This window comes from Rhinoderma darwinii, chromosome 1 (assembly GCF_050947455.1).
Source record: "Rhinoderma darwinii isolate aRhiDar2 chromosome 1, aRhiDar2.hap1, whole genome shotgun sequence".
Taxonomy (NCBI): domain Eukaryota; kingdom Metazoa; phylum Chordata; class Amphibia; order Anura; family Rhinodermatidae; genus Rhinoderma; species Rhinoderma darwinii.
In genome coordinates, this window is record NC_134687.1 from 555,833,767 (window position 1) to 555,855,299 (window position 21,533).

The 21,533-nt window shown below is 40.6% G+C and overlaps 1 long non-coding RNA gene across 1 annotated transcript in view; it reads right to left on the reverse strand.

The window, feature by feature from the left end:
* Positions 1-5,820: 5,820 nt before the first annotated feature.
* The window catches only part of LOC142745677 (uncharacterized), a 436,552-nt gene continuing 420,839 nt past the window's right edge, over positions 5,821-21,533 (reverse strand). The window contains exons 2-3 of the long non-coding RNA XR_012881687.1: positions 6,097-6,191; positions 5,821-6,018 (exon numbers count right to left, since the gene is read on the reverse strand). This is a non-coding gene — a long non-coding RNA (uncharacterized LOC142745677). The remainder of the gene's footprint in view (positions 6,019-6,096; positions 6,192-21,533) is intronic.

Here is a 21,533-nt window from a genome sequence, read left to right on the forward strand (position 1 = left end):
ATAGGGATGTGTAGTAAAATAAGACATATGGGAGGGCCAGCGTCTGGGCATGAGGGGGTCCATAACAATTTAAATAAATCTGCTCTACACTTTTCTTACTAATAGGTGGAGTAAACAGAGGGCCGACTGTGACAGTCATAACAGGTCCTCATACTCTTAGGCGCATGCCATATTTATATAGCATCTGGCTGACATTTTTTTCCTTGTGGCTGCTAGTTTTGTTTGTTGATGAAATATAAATGTATACATGTGCCTTTTTTATATGGGGCTGAACTTGGGGAAGGGGGAGCATCACAGTACTTGAGAATCCCCCTCTGAACACTTCACAGGCAGCACAGTTAAATGAGAAAATTCTTTCTGCCACCACTAAGGGGAGCTCACTGCATATATGGATTTATTGTAGGGTTCTATTTTAGCTGTAGAAATCCCTATACAGTGAGCTCCCTCTAGTGGTGGCTTCAGGCAGACAACATTTTACAGTGTAACTCTATGACTGTATGAAGGCCATTTTGAACTCTGTATCAGAAAAAAAACAGATCTTTGACCCTTATGAATAATTTTGGAACTGTTTTGAAGCAAGTATTAAGTGTTAACCAGGGTCAACAATCATCCATAAATTCCAGAACATGCCATATAATGGGGGTTTGGTAGTTTGGAGTGTTCACCGTGGCTCAACCTTAGATACAAAGCTTTTAGTAGTTTTATCAGGTAGTTCTAAGATTCCCATACGCAGAGTAATTCTGCCTCAATTCCATGAAAGGTCAAATAATCAGACAAATGGTACCAGATGCTATAAGTACCACTGAATGGTACAGGGCTTGCTGCTTGACCTATCATGGAACTGAGAAAGAGTCACTCTGACATTAGCTAGACCGCCAGTTATATATTAACTACCTGTTGCTGATATGTACATTATATTCATAATGATTAATCTGGGCTATCGGCGACAATGATAAGTGTTAGAAATTATTTCCCACCAAACTATCATCTAGATGCATTTACATCAGCACAATCTATACTGGGGATAATGGACCTTCTAAACATATTGAGCATCAGCTGACAGAATATTCTTTCAGTTCATACTCATTTTCACCATCAACATATTTTTTATAAATATTAGCAACAGTTTAGGATCATAAATGTTGAGAGAGAGAGAGAGAACTAAGGCCCTTTTACACGACCCATTGATCGGGCCATCGATCCTTCATATGAATGCTCGTTCCCTATCATTGCCCTGTGTAATCAGGGCAACAATTAGTTCATCGTCTAATCGCATAATTTAGGCAACATAAAATATTATCGTTGTCGGTAGCACATTTCCTTGGGTAAACAGGGAGATGTGCTGCCGACATGATGGCAATGCATGGGGATAAACGATTGTAGCAACGATCGCAAGTCCCCATACATAGCTCCTTGTGACAGGAGCAAATGGGCATCGATCAACGAGCTGTCTCGTTAATCGATGTTGGTTTTTATGATTAATATTGGCCAGTGTAAAAGGACCCTTAGATGGATTGATATAGATAGAGTAAAACAGATCGAGATAGATAGATAGATAGATAGATAGATAGATAGATAGATAGATAGATAGATAGATAGATAGATAGATAGATAGATAGATAGATAGATAGATAGATAGATAGATGATAGATAGATAGATAGATAGATAGATAGATAGATAGATAGATAGATAGATAGATAGATAGATAGATAGATAGATAGATAGATAGATAGATAGATAATGTTTTTAGTTGGATCTTCCTCTTTAGGGATTACACATAGTAGTTGGTAGTGAACATTTTATTGTATAGAGAAGTTTGCTGCCATTACACATGAGGTTGCCTTGTCCACTCCAACCAGAGATGTGATAAGGCCAGTTCGCCCCGGTTCTCCCGAACTGGTTGTTAAAATTACAGCTGGTTCGGAGAACCGGGGTGAAGCGGGAATCCGAAACCGGTCCCGTGCACCCAATTGTATCCACATCCTTAGGACTCTGATACAATTGCCATTTGGCACCTCAGCAATGATGCAGTTGGCGCAGTGACATCATAGCGCCTCTGTGTCGTTCCGCTGGGTGAGGCCTGTCGTTGCTGTAGTAAGGCGCGGGAACGTGGACAGGTGAGCATGTAATTTTTTTTTCTATTTCAGTGAGCAGTGTTGGGGCACCATCTACAGGGGGCACTATGAGGGGCCCAATCTACAGGGGGCACTATCTACAGGGTATTTTACAGGGGGCACTATCTATGGGGGACTCTACAGGGGGCACTATCTACAGGGAACTCTACGGGGGGCCCTATCTACAGGGGGCACAATCTACAAGGGGCAGTATCTACAGGGGGCACAATCTACCGGGGACTCTACAGGGGGGCTCTATCTAAAGGGGCACTATCTATAAGGGACTCTATGGGGGCCCTATCTACAAGGGGCACTATCTACAGGGGACTCTCTGGGGGCCCTATATACAGGTTACTCTACATGGGGCACTATCTACAGGGGGCACTATGTACAGGGGACTCTATGGGGTGCCCTATCTAAAGGGAACTCTGCAGGCGGAACTATCTAAAGGGGGCACTATCTACAGAGGACTCTATGAGGGGGCACAATCTACAGGGGACTCTACAGGTGGCACTATCTACAGGGGACTCTACAGGGGCACTATCTACAGGGGACTTTATGGGGGAACTCTCTACATAGAATTCTATGGGGGGCACTATCTACAGGGGGCTCTATAGGGCACTATCTACAGGAGGCTTTATGGGGAGCACTATCTACAGAGGGCTCTATGTGTGGCACTATTTACAGGGGGCTCTATGAGGGGCACAATCGACAGGGGGCTCTATGAGGGGCACTATCTACTGGTGGAATTGTGAGTGGCATGATCTACTGGGGGCACTGTGTGTGTCTGGTGCTTTACTTTACAGTGTTTGACACAATTTTATTCAGGGACACAGTGTATGGTGCTATTATATTCAGAGGCACAGTGTATGATACTATTATATTCAGGGGCATAGTTTATGGTGCTATTATATTTAGGAGCGTAGTGTGTGGCACCATGAGGACCCGAAGACATCTGAGCGGCAAACTCTGCAGAAATGAATCGTGGCCATGAGGCGTCGTCATGGAGGTCTGGACCGGATGGGAAAGAAAAGAGAAAAAGAACGACTCCAATATGAGAAGACGTCACTAAATGTAAAAGTTTATTCTCCCTGTGACTGATCAGTACTGTATTCACTGTATGATCTGCAGCGAGATGCTGATTGTATCGTTCTTTTTTTGTGAAAAAGCAACTCCCAGCATATCCTTAACATTGTTCAGGCCATACTGGGAGCTGTAGTTTTATGTCATACAAATCTATATGGCAGGGGTTAAACTGAATTTTCAAATGATCTCTGTACTGAGCTGTATTTGTGCTTGTGCTGTATATATGTACTGAGCATGGTTCTGGTCCTGTATATATGTACTGAGCTTGGTTCTGGTGCTGTATATATGTTCTGAACTTTGTTCTGGTGCTGTATATATGTACTGAGCTTGGTTCTGGAGCTGTTTGTATGCACTAAACATGGTTATGGTGCTGTATATATGTGCTTAGCCGGGAGATTTGTCGCGGCTTACTGGGCATGCAGCACTGTCCTCCACCATTTTAACAGTGCACAACCTAACTAAATGGGCTGAGCAGGCTTAGGATATTGAATGTGCACATATAGGTCCATACGTAATGAGTGAGTTTAATATAATGCGTGGGTGGGTAGGTACGTACCCTTATGTAATTATACACATAGTGTGGCAAGCCATTTAAACATTCTGGTCAGGGAATATCTTTATTTAGAGTCCACTTTAATATAGGGTGTATTTGGAATATTGTAATTGTTTTATTTGATTATTAGAATAATTTTCATTGGGGGATACACCGTGAAACCCCGGCACTTATGTCTTTGTTGGCAAAACAGAGAACCTGTTGTTAAAAATTAAAAAGTACCAATATCCAGTTGTACCCACATATAAGTAGTGAGACCCCTATAGGCCATACACAGCATATAACATATTGCTACATTCTTTTAAATGAATGAACAATTAAATATAACAAAATAAAAAATGGTGAACATGAACAAATGGGAGATTTTTATAAGTTAGATATAATTCTTGAGGTGGGCTGGCTTTCTGATTGTTCTTCCAGCTCTGGTAACATAAGATGTTTCTCCACACACATCTTGACTTTCTTCTGATTCTGGCAATACGTTTTCTAGGATTGCCTGTCTCTGGCCCGACTTCTCACCCTAGTCGTCAGCAGTCCCTAAGGCTTCATTGTCTGTACTTGCAATCTCATTGTTTTGAGTTTCCATATACTCTTCAAAGGGCCATGCATCATCTATTTTTCTCAGATGTCTTCGATTTCTCTTTAGTCACTTGCTTCCTCTATTAGAATTTCATAGTACCGAGGTCCCAGTTTGTGAACAACCTTTGCCTTTTGCCAGTATTTATATTTGCCAATTGGCTGAATCCTTACGTTTTCATTGCTCTGGAGATCAGGCAGATCTTTTGCAGATTTATTGTAATAATGTGCTTGCCTATCTTAAAGAGGCTCTGTCACCAGATTTTGCAACCCCTATCTGCTATTGCAGCAGATTGGCGCTGCAATGTAGATAAGAGTAACGTTTTTATTTTTAAAAAACGAGCATTTTTGGCCAAGTTATGACCATTTTTGTATTTATGCAAATGAGGCTTTCTAAAGTACAACTGGGCGTGTTTACAGTAAAAGTCCAACTGGGCGTGTATTATGTGCGTACATCGAGGCGTGTTTACTTCTTTTACTAGCTGGGCGTTCTGACGAGAAGTATCATCCACTTTTCTTCAGAACGCCCAGCTTCTGGCAGTGCAGACACACAGCGTGTTCTCGAGAGATCACGCTGTGTCGTCACTCACTTCCTGCCCCAGGTCCTGCATCGTGTCGGACGAGCGAGGACACATCGGCACCAGAGGCTACAGTTGATTCTGCAGCAGCATCGGCGTTTGCAGAATCAACTGTAGCCTCTGGTGCCGATGTGGCCGACACGATGCAGGACCTGGGGCAGGAAGTGAGTGACGTCACAGCGTGATCTCTCAAGAACACGCTGTGTGTCTGCACTGCCAGAAGCTGGGCGTTCTGAAGAGAAGTGGATGATACTTCTCGTCAGAACGCCCAGCTAGTAAAAGTAGTAAAAACGCCCCGATGTACGCACATAATACACGCCCAGTTGTACTTTTACTGTAAACACGCCCAGTTGGACTTTAGCAAGCCTCATTTGCATAAATACAAAAATGATCATAACTTGGCCAAAAATGTTCGTTTTTAAAAAATAAAAACGTTACTGTAATCTCCATTGCACCGCCTATCTACTGCAATAGCAGATAGGGGTTGCAAAATCTGGTGACAGAGCCTCTTTAAATCCTCTTCAATTTAGCTCTAACCTTAACCACAAGCTTTGACTTCAGCTTTAGACGTGCAGTTGGTAAGAGAGTCCTTGTACATCTACTCATGAGCCTCTAATATATTGCGATAGATAGATAGATAGATAGATAGATAGATAGATAGATAGATAGATAGATAGATAGATAGATAGATAGATAGATAGATAGATAGATAGATAGATAGATAGATAGATAGATAGAAGAGGGTCCTTTATTGACCCCAAAAGTGCGACGTTTTGGCTCAAACATCCTGAGCTTAAGAAAGGCACTTTGGGTTTAAGATAGATTGACCATCTGGTCTTAATGTACATATTGTATTCTCAATTACAAAACAACCAGGAAGCTATTATATTTATTTCTGACAAACAGCTTCATTGATATGGTTGTATGTCCAGCGTTCCTTTTCCCATAGTCCAGCATTTCTTCCTGTGACAGGCGTGTGGTGCAGTGACCTCATCTGACTTTACTCTTAGCTGATAACATGGGTCTGGCTCTTGATATGCATGAGAACAAGACTGTCGGGGAAAATAACATTCACGTAGAGCTTCAAGTAGAGTACAGCTTCCCCGGAGTCTGAAAGAAAGAAATGGGATTTAATTTTTCATGGCCCACTAGAGTAAGTTAAATGGTCAGAAATAAAAGGGCATTGACCTGTGTATTTCCTGGAGGCCATAGAGGTGCCCTCGCTTCATCTTGGCTCTTCTCAGCACAGCTCAGGGATCATAAAGAAGTAAAGGTCACTGACCCTAGGGCATATAAATTCAGACAAAAAAGTAAAACAGTTGGTGCATTTACAATTCCCTTTATTTGTATAACGCAAAAGAGATAAATAGTGACCTTTGGTCAAATTTTTCTGTAATTGCCTTTTTCCTTAAATCAGATTAATACATGGTATTGTAATGGACATAAATTAATCTTAAAACAAATACACTATCAAAGTCCATTAATAAAACAAACTATAGTAAATGAAATGTTAATACAGCTGCCAATGATCACAATAATCTCTAAAACTACTTCTACAGATAGACAAGCGGTAAAGTGTAAGCTTTTGTAAATAGGAAAAAATCCACCCTTCATACCCATCATCCAGTATGGTGAGAATAACACAATTTATCATATATAATGGAGCTCATTTCAGCTTTAACCCCTTCCCGACATTTGACGTATCCATACGCCAAAGTTGGGAAGGGGAAGTGTGGAACAGGCTCACGGAGTGAACCTGCTCCATACGATGCGGGTGTCGGCTGTTTGTTACAGCCGACACTTTAGAGTAACGAGCGCGATCCCGCTCGTTTAACTCGTTAAATGCCACGGTGAATAGCGACCACAGCATTTAAATCGTTAGAAAGAGGGGGGCGACCCCCTCTAACAGCTCATTGCGCCCACCGCAAACGCAATCGCGGGGGGGGACACGATGGTTGCTATGGCTGCCTGGGGCCTAATGAAGGCTTCCATGTGCGCCATCTTTGTGCACATATTAAGCCCTGCATCCGGCAGGGCTTGATAGAAGCCTGTCAGAATCACGATATACTGCAATACATTAGTATTGCAGTATATTGTGCAAGCGATCTAATGATTGCTGGTTGAAGTCCCCTGGGGGGACTAATAAAAAAAGTAAAAATGAGTAAAATAAAGGGTTTTTTTTAATGTAAAAAAATAATAATAATAATTAAAAGTTCATAAAACCCCCCTTTTTTCATTTTCCCCCTAGAGCATAGTAAAAAAAAAATTAAATAAACATAATTGGTATCGCCGCGTCCGTAAAAGTCTGAACTATTACAATATATCATTATTTAACCTGCATGGTGAACACCGTAAAAATAAAAATTATAAACGCCAGAATCTCTATTTTGTGGTCACCTAATCTCCCACAAAAAAATGAAATAAAAAGTGATCAAAATGTTGCATGTACCCCAAAATGAGATAATTCAAAACTACAGCTTATCTCGCAAAAAATAAACCCTCATACCACTTAATCGACGGAAAAATACAAAAGTTATGGCTCTCGGAATTTAGCGACTTCTTTATACACTTAGGTTTTTACTTGTAAAAGTAGTAAAATATAGGAAAAACTATATATATTTGGTATCACCATAATCGTATTGACCTGCATAATAAAGTTAACATGTTGTTTTAATTGCACAGTTAATTCCGTAAAAACTACGCGTAAAAAACCATGGAGGAATCGCTGTTTTTTTCATTTTCTACCCCAGAAATAATTTTTTCCCCGTTTCCTAGTACATTATATGGCACAATAAATGGTGCTACGAAAAACTACATCTCGTCCCACAAAAATCAAGCCCTCATAGGACTATATCGACGGAAAAATAAAAAAGTTATGGCTTTTGAAATGTGGGGAGGAAAAAACTAAAATGAAAATCTGAAAGAGGGCTGCGGCAGGAAGGGGTTAAACCAATGCAAAACAAGTTTCTTTCAACATCTTCAACATATAGATAGTATTTAAAATTGCTATAACATTTATGTCTCCAGAAATATCTATTTTAGTAAATACTTGCATTCCACATAGTAAAGTAGCATCTTTTTAGAATTCTGTACTGCGCTATTAATCTGTTATTCCTCCTGGAAATATATAAATAAATTGACATCTGGGTGTTTACATTAAAGGGGTTTTCTCATAATCATTATTTATTACCTATCCACAGGATACATGATAAATATATAATCAGTGGGGGTTCGACCGCCGGGACCCCCTCCGATCACAAGAACAGGCTTACTGTGCCGTTGCTGGAAGCCCCATAGAAATGAAAGGACCGGTGGCCGAGCATGCGCACTACACCTCCATTCCTATGGGGCTCTCAAGAACGGCACGGTAAGCCAATTCTCGTGATCGTTGGGGGTCCTAGTGCTCGGACCCTTACCAATCGGTTTTTATCACAGGATAATGATTATGGGAACACCCCTGTAAACTTATTAAATGGGTGTGTTCATTCACACTCACGTTGTCAAATCAGTGCTGACAGTGTCAGCCTGAGTTGGGATACATCCTATTGACAAGAGGAACAGTAACGCCCAGATGTTAATGTATTCTTACACTTCAAGAAGGAATAACAGAGGAAAGTGCACAACATAAAATTCTAAGCAAAGGTTATACATTGTTGTTATTTCATTGGGAATACAAGCATTTACCTAAACAATCATGTCAGGAAAGATGACAGGTCCTCTTTAAAGCAAATATGTCATGTTGAACATGCTGTGCTATCTGCAAGGTATAGAGCAGGAGGAGCTGAGTAGATTGATATATAGTTTTGTGGGAAGAGATTCAGTATAACTTGTCATTACCTATTTAATTCCCTGCACCGTCCAGTTGGCGGTCCTACACAGTGATTGATATCGATCTCTATAAAGATACCGCAGACAGGGAAGCATGTTCACTTTAATAACATAACCAAGGAAATTTAAAATATATACAGTATATATATAAATTCATATTCTAAGGTACACTGTATGAATATAGACATTTAAGTGCTCCCCATTCACACCCATAGGAAAAGTCAATATGCTTCCCGTGTTCGTGTTAGTGAGTGTGTGCAGTTTTACAATTGACTATAATAACTATAGTACAATTTATTTTTTGGTAAAAACGTTTTATTAAACACTGCAAAACGTATCATTGCTCAGACATGGACATAATATAAAGGAATACAGTTCGCACAAAATCGAAGAACACACGACACGCAGGTCAGTGTGTTACAGGGAGTCTTTCATCCAGACAACCAGCTGGTGAACTATAATACACAAAGGAAGAAGGACAACCTTCGCATAATGAAACCCACAACATTTGGGACTAAATAGAACAATTACATAACAAGATCTAGGAGATTTGTTACCAACACTAAAGGTTCGTGAAAACGAGCGCCGATCAACGAAACAGCTCAATGATCGGCACTCATTTGCTCCTTTCACACGGAGCAATGATTGCTTCTGTATGGGGACGAGCGCTCGTTACTCCGATTGTTCATTGACATACATTTTCATCATGTTGGCATGTGTAATAGGGCCTTTATTCACCTAGAGAGCAAAAGTGGGTTGGAACTCGTAGCTAAGCACTTTACAGTTGCAGATTCTCAATGCAATTCTACCTCCAATCTTGATGACATAACAAGGATTAAATGCCATGTATGTTGGCAGACACTCATAGAAAGTACATACCAATGTGTAGAAATTTTTCCTTCCCTTTTCCCTTCCCTTGGTTGGACTTGATGGACATGTGTCTTTTTTCAGCCGTACTAACTATGTAACTATGTAACTATGTAATGTTTCTTATCTAAATGTGAGATATTTGAGAAAAGGCTGTATATTTGTGGGTAAGGAAAATACGTTTTTAAATGATGAGCCCTGTGACTGAGTGCACAAAGCATTAGCTAAACAGCTAATAGGAAAATGGCACCTCAACCATAAAATTAGTTGAAAAAATATGGTCACACATTGTAAACCCCTCTTGGCCACATCATCAAGACATTATTGACAATACTCATAGTAGTACCCATAGAGTCAAACTCACAGTAAGACCCTAAAGCCAGCCTCAGAGTAGTTTCTATTGTGCCAGCCACATAGCAATCCCCATCATCATAACAAAAGATCATGAACATATACAAAATATACATACAGTGACTTACAAACCATGATGTTTCTTTTTGTGCAATGACTACATATAAATATAAAATCTAAATACAGTAAATGCCTCTGCTCCTTTTTAATACTGATGTGCGCAGCGTCGGACTGGGTTCCCTTGGGCCCACCAGAAGGAATAATTCTGAGGACCCACCCACCATCTCTACAGAATTCATGCACATCTGCTTGTTATCATTGTACACATAGAACATATTGTTGATAAGGTCTAATAGGTTATTTGTGAATCACCCATTACAAATAGCTCGTAGTGGCAAGTTTCTTCCAACAAAAGATTTCTTCTGCTAGACCTTTTGGTACCCATTATTGGGTCACAGTCTGGGCCCACCGGAGGATTCTCCAGTACTCTGGTGGGCCAGTCCAACCCTGAATCTTCTTATCTCTTTTTTGTGTGTGATTGGGGGTTAGTAAAAATTACTTATATTTTCCTGCCGTTTTAACCAAAAACGCACCCTAAGGGGGGGGGGGGGGAGAGGCACGGCACAAAGTCTGTCAGTTATTTTTTTCACTACCGCAAATTTGGGGGCTGTGTTGGTTCCGAAGAATATTTTTCTAAGAGCCATCACTTTTTTGTTTTCACTTGGACGTAACAGTATAAAGTCTTTTTTTTTCAAGACTAACTCTTGTTGTAGATAAGATGGCTTTTTGAGGTACAAAGAAATAAGCGTTTAATTTATATTAACTTTTAACTTAAAATACAGAAGAAATAGCCATCAAGAAATTGTTTTCCCCATTTCTTATATACTTTACAGAACACTATTAACAATGCTTTAACTTTTATGTATGGGTTGTTATGGTTATGAAAATACCAAATATGCCTTTGTTAGTTACTGTGTTGGGATTTTTATTTACAAACAATATGCCTCTAAATAATAATACTATTAGGGTATTTAGGCAGAGAAAATTCTCTAATTGACAGCAGTGCATCCTTGGGTCACTGCTAATGTTTCTGCCTCCTATACAGCAATTCATGAGTTTGAGACCTACTGTAGCACAGACTAATTACAAGGAAAACCTGAGGAACAATTAAATATAGAGACATCCTCAAATCACCCTCCCTCAATTTCATGTGCAAGAAAATCTACTCAGGACTTGGGAACACCACAGTGCCCTACAGTATGTAGTTTCTCATATTTAGTAGAAACTACACAGGAGGTAAATGCGGGTCAGATAGCCTGCCCTCCTGCAGTGGGTCCTGGCATTTGCCTTACCTTGCTGGTTGCATGTGGACATCAGCCCTGGATACATGGTAGAACTACCTTTCGGTTTCCTAAAACAGCAACACATAACTATGTCTGCAACCCCTGCACCCACTATAACCTATAATGTGTGATACTGTCTGCTGAGCTGTGTATCTAATCCCATTATGTGAGAAACTGTCTGCTGGGCATTATATCTAATCCTATCATGTGTGGTACTGTCTGCTGAGCCACTGTATCTAATCCTATCATGTGTGATACTGTCTGCTGGCCACTGTATCTAATCCTATCATGTGTGATACTGTCTTCTGAGCCAATGTATCTAATCCTATCCATAGTTGATAGGGTCGTAGTGCTATAGATATGCTGTCTCCTATACACACACACATTTTCTTGGGGGGGACATATATGTATTGGGTCTATTTCCCCTGACATTTTGAGTCCTTAGTGACGCCCCCGGCTGCTAGTGCTGCATTGTTGGGTCACTTAGGAGATTCAACGATGCAACTGAAAGCTGCGTACTGTCGGCCATGAGAAGTTTGCGGGGGGGGGGGGCCCAATAAGAACTTTTGCATCGGGGCCCATGAGCCTTTAGCTACGCCCCTGTACTTTAGTATATACTGTATACGCCAGTCCCCAGTCATACATTCTTACTTGTGTACTACAAGTACTACTTAGTCCAACTGTTTATGTCCCTTTATTCATAAGGACTCCTTTGTTATGACTGGTCTATTTGAATGACTTGGCGGACACATTGTTTCAATTTGTTTTGATCCACTTCATTGATATACCTTTTGATACATTGTATCTGTACGCACATTTTTCTCTTGTGTTGCTTACATTTCATACTTGCTTTTGTGTATTTTGTGTGTTGTACTGCAAATAACCTTTACTTGTTAATAAAATAATGTATTTTTCTGATTTGAAAATGAGGAGGATTGCTGTCATACAAAGTAACAAGGAATGTAAGGTACAATACATAAAGAGACAAGGTAAGTTTTAAATGTCTCACAAGAGATCAAAGGCATAGTGATTTGATGTATGTAAAATCCCCTTATATAGAAAACCTAATATTTATCAAAGATAATTCTTGTAGAATTATAGATAATTCAGTAGATCTCCTGCATGCGCATAATTGGGTCTAGTTTGTACTTATGTTTAGTGGAAAGATTATAGGTGCATGGGGGGGACATGCTGTATTCCAGCTGACGTCTATCGTGTATGTTGTATGTTGAAAAGGCCAAGATGGCAGAAATGTCGCGAGTTGTACTGAGTTGTAATAAGGCACCCATCGGAGTCTAAGGAGCTCTACAGTACCTTCATATACCTCCGAATTTAATACGGAAATACGTTTCACATGAATCCAACAGAGAAGAATTGTGGAATCCTCCATCAGATGCTGTATTACGGAGGAATCTAGAAATATATTTGTGATACAATTATGTACAGGGGTACCATAGGACGGCACACAGCGTGAGCCTCTGTACAAGCTCTGCCTTGTGCATGATAATTTAGTATGATGAGGGCTCACTCTATATGGCTTGAGATCATATAGAATTAAGAGATTTTTCCCTAAAAACAATAAAGGTTTCTCCAAAAGTACAAGTAATTCTTTGGAATAAAGCATATAAAGTAAAATTACAAGTAATGACATGCAATAGCTATTAATGCCACTCATACATCTCAACCAGAAGTTGGCAGTCTTCATGAGGCATCACAGTGGCTCAGTGGGTAGCACTGTTGTGTTGCAGTACTGGGGTCCTGGGTTACAATCTGACCTGGGGCAACATCTGCATCGAGTTTGTATGGCCTTCCTGGGTTCTATTGTTTCCTTTCACACTCCGAAAACTGACATAGCTTTATTGACTTCCTATGAAATTGTTCCAAATGTGTATTTGAGATAGGAAAAGTAGATCATGATTACTATTGGGAAGAGGGACTGATGTGAATGTTGACAATCTCTCTACAGGGCTATGGAATATGTTGGCGCTATATAGGAACTGGAAAATAAATGTAAAAGGAGAAATGTTATACTTTGTTTAAGATTTCATTGTTTAGGAGCTGGAATAAGCAGTGCAAGGGATTCAATATGATTGGTCAAACTTCCTTGTTCCAATGACATCTCGTATGGGAAAACAGAGGACACAACATACCAGTCAATGATTTTGTGACGAGATAGCACAGATTTACCTTTTCTGAGTATTGTTATTATTATTATTATTATTATTTTTATTATTACTTATGACAATCCAAATTTGTGATAAATTATATTTTTGTGTCACAGAATTTAGTTTTGTGACAGTTGGGTTTATTCTGACCCCATTTATGTATATTAGGTTTATAAAATTGTACTATTTAGAAATGGTACTCCATACTTTCAGTGGGACTTTATGGCTTAGTTGACCCTATCTCAGGTGCACATGCAGAAATACATTAGAGCCACTTTTTTTAGGAAGTCGGGTGTATATCTTGTATTCCTACAACTTGCTTATGTGCACATTTTCCTTTGTGCATTGAAAAACTGAGCTGTACTTTAGAACCCATACACAGAAAAACATAAAAAACTACAAGATGGCATTCATTTTATGGCTGAATATGCTGATGTTTTTAGTCGAGCGGCATAATAGGTAATAAAATCCTCCTTTAGAGAAGAGTCAGTGAAATTCAATATAACCCTTACCTAGTATGTGTCATTTTATTACAACTGAGCCCAGGCCTTAGACTAAATGATATATGTGTGTTTAGTGGTATACGAAGGGGTTGCTAACCCTAATTATACATCATTAAGTTGTCAGCATGAAACGTATGTCTAGAGCATTGGATGGCTAAGGTCACAGATTGCTTACAGCCATTATGGGCGACTTAACTAGTTCTATTTCAGATGTAGAATGGCATTGTTAGGTCTTGATTTGTAGCTTTTTTACATTTGCATTTACCCTCCTGGTGGTTTAATAACTAAATGCATCAAGCCAACATCGTTGTATTGAAATGGCCTTGTAATTCAGTGCAGATTGGAGCACAGGGGATTACTAACAGCATGACTAGTAATGTTCAACTGATCCGACTACAAGTATATGAATCTAATAAACATGGCAATAACCATCAGAGTAACTATAAATGATAAGCTTTACACAACAGGGTTCTATTATTTAATTGTATATCATAGATAGTTAAATGTATGTATATATATATATATATATATATATATAAATATATATATATATACACACCGTGGAGTCACATTATTATGACCACCAATAATATTCATAGTAACAGCTGTTTGCAGCACGTACAGCAGCTAGACGGACTGGGAGTGACTCAATAAGGTGCTGGTAGGTTTTCTCAGGTATCTGGAGCCATGCTGACGGCAGCGCATCCCACATTTACTGGAGGGTGCTTGGGGGAGGCTCCATCGAGCAAACAAGACAATCGAGGTGGTCCCACAGATGCTCAATTGGGTTCAAGTCTTGTGAATTAGGGGGCAGGGAAGTACTTGGAAGTCTCGGTCGTGCTCTTCCATCCAGTGTCGGATATTTCTAGCCACGTGACATGTAGCATGACTTGCTGGAAGATTCCATCTGCCCCAGGGAAGACAAACAGCATGTATGGATGGACGTGATCTGCAACGATGGATTCATACACAAATTGGTTCAGAGACTTCCACATGGATGAGTGGGCCCAGAGAATGCCATGAAAAAATTCCATAGACCATAACGCTGCCGCCACCAGCTTGTGTTCTTCCAGCAATGGTTGCAGGGTGTTTGTTCTCTGATGTTTATCGCCTGACACACCAAAGTCCATTAATTCGATGAAGCAGAAAACGTGACTCATCGGGGAAGAAAACCCTTTGCCAATTATCGGTGGTCCAATTTGTATACTGCCGTGCAAATTGAAGCCTTTTATTCCGATGAACCTCTGTTAGCATAGGAGCAGTGACCATCCACCTGTTTCGGAGCCCCACACACAGGAAGGTTCGATGAACTGTTGTTTTAGACACACGTCTGACAGCCCCCTGGTTGATTTTCACGGTGAGTTGCTCCACCATAGCATGTAGTTTGGCCATTGCGGACCTGTGAGAAATACTGCCACCCTTGGCCCGAAAAACAATAATCATCCCTTTTTGCAACTCTGATAAATTGCCCCTTTTACCCATGGCAACAACAGGTGATATGTGTTTAGACAGCCAATTGCACTCCTTATATATCCACCAATCCAGCCCACGACACATCACTTCCTTCATGGGCTACGCGCTGCCGACGTCAAAAGTAGGAGGTGGTCATAATAATGTGACTCAACTGTGTATATATATATTTTTTTTCATCTATACATGTATATATATATATATATATATATATATATATATATATATATATATATTTATTCATCTATTTATTTTTTCGTATGTTTTTTAACCTAGATGTACAGTGCAGTAGAAAACCTTTGCGCTATATAAAGAAAAGGATGTTATTGCTATGTTTATTAATTTTTAATATTTGCCCCATTAATGAGAAATGCAACAATATTGGAAGTCACTAAGAAATTCTGCATTTCCTTCTAGCAGAAATATTTAGATATTTTATATACTGTATGTTGAGTCTAAGGAACAATTATAATACATAGAACATAGAGAAAAGTGGACTCCAAAGCATAAATCATAATGAGGCACCCAACTTTTGCTTGTTTATGTCATCGCAACTAGCCATCCCAGGGAGGAAGGCCCGATGCTTGTGCCCAAAAGCCTCTGGAAGTCTGCCCCTTACTTCTAAAATTTCTGTGATTGTGAATAGCGGTGACCTGTGAAGGTTCATAGGACAGAGGATAGGGCTAGCCTGAGCTGGGCCCCCTTTCTCCTGGGCCCCCTTGCAGATACCTCTAGGATATGCATGCCCTTGGACAAAGACTTTCAATAGAGGAATTTACATAAAAAATACAGGGTCAAGCTCACAGACTGCAACCAATGCCGTCTTTTAACATTTCAAACAGGCTTTGTTTCATTTGGCTTTTTTCATGGTTAAAGCCAATTTTGCAGACAGATAGCATAACATAAGTTAGACTCTCATCTAGAATGAAAGTGCTCCACATTAAATATCCAGAATCAAACCAAATTAATCTGTATTTAAAGCATATATTATTTTGACAACATGTATTGTTTTATTCTGCAAATTATAGTATTATTCTACTTTTTATTTATACAAATAATACAGCTAATGCTCTGTTCGCACCCTGTTTGAGGTACTTGTCAATTACAAATGGAAAATGCTGAAAATAGACACATTTCCCTGTTGGTAGAGGCCATATACTTGTGCAAAATAACAAAAGGAAGTTGGTTGACTTATTATGGATGCCACATGCAGATGTGAGTCATCTACTGGTACGAAACATAACACATTGCAACAATAAAAATGAAGGAAATATCACAATAATGATCAGGGATTTTTCAGAAGAAAGACTTTGAAGCTATAGAGAATCTATTGTATATGTATAATTACTTGCACATGCTTGTAAGAGTGTACTTTTACAGAAAGTCATGTTTTCTTCTGTGGAAACTTGGGGTTGAAATCATATTTAGATTTTTTTCCTCGGAAGGAAACATTTTACATGTGGGTAGTGTAGGTTTACCTAAAATCATGTGATGGGTATGAAGGCTTGTGAAACCACACGGGAAAAGAAAAACTTAAAGAGGACCCGTCAGCTCTCCTAAAATGTCTGTTTTAGTAAACAATTGTATTAAATAACAATGCTGAGCATCTATTTTTCAAAATGCATTCTGCAATTCCTCTGTTATTCCTGCTGGAAATGTATGAACACATTTGACAACTGAGTGGTACCATCCATCTTGTCAACAGGGTGTGTCCCTACTCTGACACTGTCTACTCAGTGCCCCATTGACAAGGAGAATGGTAATACTTAATTCTCAACTTATTCCTATATTTCCAGGAGAAATTCATAGGAATGGCACAACGCAGAGTTCTAAGAGAAGATGCTCCAGCACTGTTATTTTATGGGGAATGCTGGTCTATAGTAAAACAGACAATCAGGAGAGCTGACACGTCCTCTTTAATTGCAATGGCGATTAGATCATTTTAAACTCCCTCTGTCAGACTGCCGATAGACAGCACCGTGGAGCTCTGCTCTTTTGAGAGACCTGGAATTTTCATTTTTCTGGGTGAACCACATGCAACAGAATGGGTAATGATCAATGATGGATGATGGCACACTCGGCCTACTAGAGAAAATAATGGGTCACCCTTTACATAACAAGTGAATGTCCCCAGTGATGTAGCTCTAGGGGTTGCAACGGTCGCAATAGCAAACTGGGCCCCTAAGCTTGGGGGGTCCACAGGGCCCCCCCGTAGCTACACAGTGCTGACCGCGCTGGTCCCGCTTCCTGAATGCTGGAGCGACGGCTCCTTGCTCGAGCATTCACTCTGCCATGAGCGGCTCGGCACAGGCAGGTGCGATGTTGAAACGTCATTGTGCCTGCCTGTGCCGAGTCACTCACAGCACGGACCGGAGAAAAAGGATCCACCACCCGTCATGGTTACGGGGATAGGTAAGTAATTATGTAATTATTTTTCTATTAGGCACTATGGGGCGTTATACTGGGTAGGGAAGGGGGCTGATATGATTGCAGCTATAGGAACATTTTACTATATGGGGGGCATTATACTGTATGGGCGGCATTATACTGTGGGGGCAATATACTGTGGGGACCGTTATTGGGGGCATTATACCGTGGGGGCATCTATGGGGGGCATTATTTTGTGGGGGCAGCTATAGGGGGCATTATACTGTGGGGGCAGCTATGCGGGGCATTATACTGTGGTGGCAGCTATGGGGCATTATACTGTGGGGGCAGCTATGGCAGGCATTATACTGTATGGGGTAGCTATGAGGGGGCATTATACTGGGTGGGGCATTATACGGTGGGGGCAGCTATGGGGGCATTATACTGTGTGGGGTACAGCTATGGGGAGCATTATACTGTATGGGGCAGTTATGAAGAGCATTATACTGTGTGGGGCATTATACTGTGGGGCTGCTATAGGGCAATATACTGTGGGGGCAGCTATGGGAGGCATTATATTGTGTGGGGGCAGCTATGGGGGGCATTATACCGTGGGGCAGCATTGGGGAGCATTATACTGTGGTGGTCAGCTATGGATGGCATTATACTGTGGGGGAAGCTATGGGGGGCATTATTCTGTATTGGGCAGCTATGGGGGTATTATGCTGCATGGGGGGAATTTGTTTGGGCATTGTACTGCATGTGGGCATCTGTGTGGGCATTATACTGTATGTGGGCATATGTGTGGGTATTATACTGTATGAGGCATCTGTGTGGGCATTATACAGTATGGGGCATCTGTATGGGCATTATACTGTATGGGGCATCTATGGGTCAGTATACTGTATGGGGGAATTATACTGTATGGTGGCAGCTATGGCGGCATTATACTGTGTGTGGGGCACTATGGGAGCATGATACTGTGTGGGCTGAACCGGGTGTGTATGGACGGTGATTGGGTGGAAATAGTGGCGTGGCTTAAAAAAACAAACCATTGCCGCTGCGCGCTGCATCGATTGTCCCTCTTTGTGATACTTGAAAGTATAGCACTGTCTACAGGGGGGGCTATATATTACTGTCTTCTGGGGGGCTGTATAGCACTGTCTACAGGGAGGACAGTATAGTACTGTCTACAGGAAGGGCTGTACAGTACTGTCTACAGGGGGGACTGTATAGCACTGTCTATGGGGGGGCTGCATAGCACTGTCTACAGGTGGGCTGTAAAGCATTTTCTATGGGGGGGGCTGTATAGCACTGTCTACAGGAGGGAGCTGTATGGCACTATTTACAGGGGGGCACTATCTACAAGGGCGGGCTGTGTGTGGCACCCAGGGGAGGGGGGCCCAGTCAAAAGTAGGCTATGAGGCCCAGTGTTTCCCAATTACGCCCCTGAATGTCCCCTTTTAACACCATCAAGTCTCAACTATATTGAGCTTTTGGGATGCAGTAACTTTTTTCATTCTTTCATCAATGCGTTCCGGGGGCCGTAACTTTTTAATTTATCCGTTCACGTAGCCATATGAGGACTTGTTTTTTGCAGGAGGTGTTGATGTTTTTTTAATGGCACAATTGTGGGGTACATTTAATATATTAACCCCTTTAGGACACGGCCTGTTTTGGCCTTGTGGACACAGATGATTTTTTCAAATCTGACATGTGTCGCTTTATGTGGTAATAACTTTGGAATGCTTTAACTTATCCAAGCAATTCTGATACTGTTTCATATTGTACTTTATGTTCATGAAAAAATTTGGTCGATAACTTCAATATTTATTTGTGAAAAACTTCAAATTTTAGAGAAAATTTGCATTTTTTGAAATTTAAATGTATCTACTTGTAAAACAGATAGTAATACCAAACAAAATAGTTACTAGTTAACATTTCCCATATGTCTACTTTATGTTTGCATAATTTTTTTTTAACGTTCTTTTATTTTTATAGGACGTTACAAGGCTTAGAACTTTAGCAGCAATTTCTCACATTTTCAAGAAAATTTCAAAAGGTTTTTTTTCAGGGACCAGTTCAGTTGTGAAGGGGCTTTGAGGGCCTCATATATTAGAAAGTCCCCATAAATCACCCCATTTTAAAAACTGCACCCCTTAAAGTATTCAGAATAGCATTCAGAAAGTATTTTAAGCCTTTAGGCGTTTCACAGGAATTAAAGTAAAGTAGAGGAGAAATTACAAATTACATTTTATCTGCAGAAATTCATTTGTAATACATTTTTTTTCTGTAACACAGAAGGTTTTACCAAAAAAACACAACTCAATATTTATTGCCTAGATTCTGCAGTTTTTAGAAATATCCAACATGTGGCCCTACTGTCCTAATGGACTGAAACACCGGCCTCAGAAGCAAAGGAGTACCTAGAGGATTTTGGGGCCTTCTTTTTTAGGAATATATTTTAAAGGGAATGTGTTGCCAGAAAAACATGTTTTTTTTTTAAAAATTAAACATTTAGTGTGTGGGTGGTTAAACATTGTTCAAATTTTTTATTTTTTTTTGCACGAGTCCAGGAAATATTATAAATTATTTCTAATTTATAATACTACCCATTTTTGGTCACTAGATGGAGCTGTTCCCAAAATTGCAGCATTGCAACATTGGGTTAAAAGCCCTCGCTCTAGTGAGCTCTCAGCATCCCCCCCTCCTTTATCCTGGCTAGTGCCGGGATAAACGAGGGGTTTGAACGGTGTAACCTCCTACACTGTGTGTCGCCATTTTTTAAGGTAACCCACAGTGTAGTAGGTTTACATACAGTAGTAAACACACACAAACACGAACATACATTGAAATCTCTTACCTGCTCCTGCCGCCGCGGCTCCCTCCGGCTCGTCCGCTCCGTTTGCTGCCGCTGGTGCAAGTGCAGAAATCCGGAAGCCGCGACCGGAAGTAGTAATATTACTGTCCGGCCGCGACTTCCGGTCCACAGGAAAATGGCGCCGGACGGCACCAATTTCGAATAGGACTGTGTGGGAGCGGCGCATGCGCAGTTCCCACACAGACGCCGTACACTGCAGTCAATGGGACGGGAGCCGTTCGCAGTCCCTATGGGACTGTGGCTGCCGTATTCCATGTCTGTATGTGTCGTTAATCGACACACACAGAAATGGAACAAAAAATGGCAGCCCCCATAGGGAAGAAAAAGTGTAAAAATAAGAAAAAGTAAAACACAAACACACAAATAAATATAAAAGTTTTTAATAAAGCACTAACATCTTTAACATATAAAAAAATAATTTCTGATGACACTGTTCCTTTAAGCACCATGTCAGGTTTGAAGTGTCTTGTGGTGCCTAAACAGTCGAAACCCTCCAAAAGTGATCCCATTTTGGAAACTACACCCCTCAAGGCTTTTTTCTAGGGGTATAGTTAGCATTTCAAACCCACAGTTTTTTTGCAGAATTTAGTGGAATTAGACTGTGAAGATGAAAATCACCTTTTTTTTCTGCTTGAAAAGAAATTTCTCCCGATTACGGCAATACCCCATATGTGGTAATAAACTGATGTTTGAACCCATGGCAGTGCTCAGAAGGGAAGGAGCGCCTTTTGGATTTCGGAGCGCAGATTTTGCTGGAATGGTTTTCGTGCCATATCGTGTTTGCAACGTCCTGGAGGGACCAAAACAGTGGAAACCCCCAAACGTGACCCCATTTTGGAAACTACACCCT